Genomic DNA, 5,799 nt, shown 5'->3' with positions numbered 1-5,799 from the left:
GTACTTGTTGACTGATTTTTAATATGATTTGACATTTTTTTCATTTTCTTTTATAACTTTCAATGACTTGCCAATTGTTTTGCACGTAATATTTTGGATGCACACGACTTCCAATTAATTTGTGTGCTGACTGATCAAATTTTAAAACGTTGATAGAGACCATCCATTAAGGCATTAACTGATACATCAATTGCAAATCATACAGGAATAATCCATTCTGGGAGGCTTAATTTTGGGTTCAAAGTTATCACATATAATTAATGAAACCACAAGCACTGGCTAGATAGATTTAACAAAACATTTGGGTACTTTAATTGAGCCATGCATGAACATTGAACGGCAATAGTTTGGTCTGTTCATTGTCAATGAAGTTGGACCGAACATGGTCTCGAGTCTCACGATCTTGGACGCCAAATCCATCTCCGTGTTGATACATAAAATGTGCTCCTCTTGCTGCATTTGTGATATATTTGGCTGGTTCTTGTAGAAATGGAGGACACGAAATACAGTATCCATTAATCCCTTTCCAGGCCTTCACCATTAGGCTTCTGATATGCTCCCTTGCCACTGCTTCTGAAACGTTTGCTTCTCTCATGTAACATAAGATTGATGAAGCAGCGTCTCCTCTCTCTAGTTCCGCCTATATCATTAGGACAATTAATTATCAATTAATACCAACATTTGTCAATTATGATGAACACAAAAAACAAAATTAAGAGATTAAAGAAATATATGATTTGCTGTACTAAGTAAATTAAAATCTGACATTAGCTGACAATAACAAGTTATGAAAACCATAACCCAAGTAATTATGTACCGCAGATGTTCCCTGATCATTGCAAAGCCGGATTACGAGTGAGGAATGGTGGATAATCTGCTGACAATCTTTAAGATATTCTGCAACATTTTGTGTCTTCCTATCCGCTACACCCAGGATTGCAAGCACAGAAAGCAGAGGCCCAGATGAAGATATCCAACCATTGTTAAGATACTCTTCAAGTGATGGCGTGTAACCCTTGTTGTACCACTTAGCTTCCACGAGCAAGGATTTCAGAAAATCTGTCCACTGGAAAAATGGGGAAAAAGAAACTTAAATAAATACCGTTGATACATGAAAGCTCACCAAAAAACACTTTCAAAAACTGATTTGGAGTAAATTTGATCAGATAGCTAATTACCGTTTTCTGTAGATATGGTAAAACTGATGTCCAACCATTTTCTTGCTCGATTTCAGCTGCCATTTCATTTGTAGTATTTAGCAATGTCCAGAAACATATCTGTATGCCTTCAGGTAGCTCTTTAATCTCCTCAGGGCTCCACCTAATTAAGACAATTCAAGTTATAGATCCTATGATTTGTCACGTACAACTTTATTTGTTGCCAGTAAGTACAACGGTTGACAAACAGGATTATAGTTATTTGCAAACCTCTCAACCGCATTGGTGAAGATTTCTAGTTCATCCAGGGTACCATAAACGTCATAAACATCATCTGTTATTAGAATCAAATTAATGACTTTGCTCAGCCATTTTCTTAGACTTGCTTGTTTAGGCTCAGGAGCTGTTCCCGCAGCATACAGAAAACTTTCAACCACTCGGTCCCTCGAAAAGCTCAGCCTTTCCTTGATTCCAAGATTCATCCACCACCTAAACGAAGAAATTAAAGGCTTAACAATTACCATTTGACAATTAGGATTCCCGTTAGTTGCATCTTCCTTTTTTTTTTTTCACTGCATGGTAAGAAGAACAAAGTGTAATAATCCTGAATAACTGAAGGCTAGAACGTAAAATTATCAGAACTCAACGGACTTTTTTCTTTAATTTGAAAAAGGAATCAGTTCAAACAATAAGCTAGAACAAATTGGATTTTTAATCTCGAGGTTAGTGTCCTTTCATTTGCCCTCCAAGATATTTTCTTTATTGTTATTCATTACCTTGAAACCTCCTTGAGATCTTCTTGGTGTGAAGATTGAAATTGAGCTTTGCTAACTCGATCAATTTAGACTTTGTTGATCCATGATTTTTTTCATGTGCCTGGACATGTTTCTTCACATTGTACCATTCCACTCTCCATTGCATTGGAAGACTTGTAGCTTCAAACACTTGTTTGGCAAGCATGTTATCCGACGAGGCCCCAAAACCACTAAGATTTTCGATGGAGAATAATCCTGCCTCAGTCAAAAGATCTTCTCCTTCTCCACCTAGATTTGATGCTTGAAGAAGCTCAAGCAACCCTTTGATGCTTACTTTCGGGCTAGGGATGAATTTATCAGCTCCATCCACAAAATCTAGGAACATATCTGAAATCCATCCAAATTGAAAGTGAGAGGAAAAAAAGTAAATTCTTTAGGCTGTGTTTTGATTGAGGGATTCGATGAAGGATTTGAAATCCTTTTAAATATCTCTAATCATTTAAATTATTTATGAGGTATTTAAATTTGTAAATCATCAATTATGTTAGTATTTAAAATATATTCTAATATTTGGTGAATTACAAATCCAAATACATGTTAAATAATTCAAGCAACTAGAGCGATTTTAATGGATTTGAAATCTTTCATCTAATTCTTCAATTCAAACGAAGCTTAAAGCGTTTCCTTCAATTGAAGTGTTACCCCTCCAAGACATATTGAATTACGTAGATTAAACGATTCAGAAGTCAATTTTTTTCTTCCATAGTTTGCTTTTCACATTCAATCAACTTTTGCCTGCTTTTGAGCACTCATAAATACTTTATATTTACAAGGAACTCTCTCAAGTAGTTTTTCATGTACGTACCTTGTGAAGCATGATAACCGTAATGCCTAAGAAGCCTAAAGCATAGTGCGGTAGCGTAAACGTCTCCTTTTAAAACAGAGCTGTTGTTCCTCAAGGCTATGGCATCTAGAGCTTCTGTGATCTCCTCCATGAAGTATTTGTCGAGACCCAATTTTGATATGCTGTCTATAAGCTCCAGCTTAGACAATGTGTCACTAGCTTCCACAAACATGCATTTGACATCCTCTTTTAGTGTCTCGGCTCTAGTTTTGTATTTCTTTTCCTGAAAAGAGAAAAACAATTTCAAGTAGAATGGAAGTATTGTAGCTATGGTGCAACCACCTTATCACGTGGTTAACTAATAGTTACTATATGCCAACTAACTATATAAAGTCCTTTTATTTATTTATTAATCACACGTACAAGAAATGAAGTTAATTAACTTTTTCTTAGGCAAGAAGTTAATTAACTTAGTTACGCTAATGTTTTAACTTACTAAAAGCACTCCTAATTTTAGCCATTGGTTGTGTATTATTTGGGCATACACAAAACTTCCCCGGTTCATCTGGAGAAAATATCACTAGTCGTTATAAATTGGGAGAACTCTAATCAACATGATCAAAAAGGTGACGTGGTTCAATTTGTACCTACAATGCTTGCTTTTATGCAAGAGAAATTTTTTTTGAAAAAAGAGGATGATAATTTAATAGGTCACTCTAGGTAGCATGGATATTTCCATTCTTGTGGATTGGAGCTTAGCTATCACATGCGTCTGTTGATTACATGCATGGCAATCAAGAACCAGAGTTCTTACCGAAAATTGGCTAGTGAGAGATTGAAGGAGTTCATGTTTCCATATGTTTGGCTTGTAGTTGGCTGTTCTCCTTTGAACACTTTGATCTATCTTGTCACTACTAGTTCCTGCCTTCGCTTTTGGGCTCGACAAAGGTTGCAATTCAACACTAGTCAGGGAAGAAGTAGAAGAAGAAAAGATCAGCATATGGTGATTGAAGGATCCTATCCTAGAGTTCATGCCTATGGTTGTTGAAGGATACATGGAGGAAAAACAAGAAGAAGGGATATACAATGCCGAGTGTTTAAAGATGGTTAGGCCTCTTCTTTGAACTCCATTATTTATAGTGGAAGCGGGCTGAAATTTCTCTATAAACTAAACTACTGGAATAAAGAATTCATCAAAAACGTGTTCCAATTTGATAGAAAAAGCGCAGAAATGCGCACGATAGTTGTGAACAACAAAGAAACTGTTATCTATTAGTAAAATGTAGTTTAGATAAATAGCTGTAAAATGCTCAAATGACGAATTAGCCTTTGATTTATTTCGAAGAGAGTTGGATTGACTGATAAGATAAGGGATCATAAGTAGGAGGAGACGTGTTTCACCGGTCGATAATCGAGAATTCAGTAATATATTTTAGATTTCTAAAGACGTACTTGACTTGGGTTAATGAATCGCTATTAGGTGTACTTAAATAAATGAAAATGACATTTGCATACACTTAAGTAAAAAGGTTTGAGATTTAGTACTACTTCAACAAACAAGTTTTGTTTCCATACTTGTTTACATTTAACTTGTGATTTTCACTATTAGGTGTACTTAAATAAATGAAAATCACATTTGCGGACACGTAAGTAAAATGGTTTGGGATTTAGTACTACTTCAACAAACAAGTTTTGTTTCCATACTAGGTTGACCAGTAATGTTTGGACTTAGGGTTTGAGTTCCGGTCGGGTTGGCAAATTTAGCCTTGACACGTCTGTTATGATGAATGTGGCACAATGTGATATTTCTAGAAGCCGCATTCCAATCTTTTCATTTGTCTAGTTTTATTGCACCAAATTATCCCTTTCTCATCCTCATCGTATATAATGCTGAAAAAAAATTAACTTCTGGGCTTTTTTTTCCCCAGTTTGATGCTAGACAATAAAAAAAAAGAAGTAATTGAGGAGATGCAAAGGACCATTAGGGCCAGGGTCTATTATGTGCACCAAGAAGAAAGAGTTCAAAGTAGTTGCCCGGACCCAGTTCATTTGCTTCTGCTTCTCGTACTGGTTTGGGTACATACTGGTTTTAAATTTTAATACTGACATTCCAGACGAAAAGAGAGATGCAATCTTTTTTCTTAACAAAAAGAAAAAAAAAAAATTAGCTCAACACTTGCATTTGGATTGTGATTTAAAAAAAAAAAATTACGTTTTTTTTAACATAAATTTCAATCATATTTTTATACTCGTACACATTAAATCGTTACAGTATATTTTCCTACAAAAAAGTCTTAAAAATAGTGGCAAATGGTAGGAGATAAGATTTGAACTCTTGACTTTTCACCCCACCAAATCTAAAGGCCATAGTGATGGCTAACAGCCATTTGAGCTGTTCGTTCTCAATTTCTTCATGAGGTTTCAAAATCTAATAGTTTAAACTTTTGGATTAGAGTTGCGCTCCTAACATATATATTAAATTTTTTGGTGAGCTCTCTTGAAATGTTTTCTCCCCTAACATGCTCCATTCAATAGAAATTCTCAGTCTTGTATCAATGATTATTCCACCGCACTTCTCAACTTCTTCATTCAATTGAAATAACATGTGTATTGTCCAAGATTTTTAAAGAAAGAGCGAAATACGCAAAACCTTGGACAATACATGTGCTATTTCAATTAAGCAAAACCCCAAGGACACTAACAAGTAAGCAGATTTACAGACCTCACAATCAACATTTCTGTGCCAATGCAAGCAATGAGGTGGCTGGCTCATGCTAGTTGGCCATTATGTTAATGTCATAGCCAATACAAGGATCTAGATAACATCTCAACTCTACAAAATGCTGCAGAATGAAAAATTATGACAGAAAAATCGCCTTGATGAGGACGTCAACAATATCATATGGCTTGTTCGATTTTCTCCCATTGTTTCCGCATTTTCCCTCCCCTCTTCTTCTACCTCTGTTTTGTCATTATCAGGATACACTCACTTCCATATTCGCCTTGGACCACTGTATATTAGTTTTGGTCTTGATGGGAAACG

The 5,799-nt window shown here is 35.5% G+C and overlaps 1 pseudogene; it reads right to left on the bottom strand.

The window, feature by feature from the left end:
• Window positions 1-310: 310 nt before the first annotated feature.
• LOC113756517 lies at window positions 311-3,818 on the bottom strand (annotated as a pseudogene).
• Between the last annotated feature and the right edge of the window lie 1,981 nt (window positions 3,819-5,799).

Source organism: Coffea eugenioides, unplaced genomic scaffold, assembly GCF_003713205.1.
Source record: "Coffea eugenioides isolate CCC68of unplaced genomic scaffold, Ceug_1.0 ScVebR1_238;HRSCAF=877, whole genome shotgun sequence".
NCBI lineage: Eukaryota > Viridiplantae > Streptophyta > Magnoliopsida > Gentianales > Rubiaceae > Coffea > Coffea eugenioides.
Note: the sequence above shows the minus strand (reverse complement) of the source record. Positions and strands in the feature narration are given on the sequence as shown.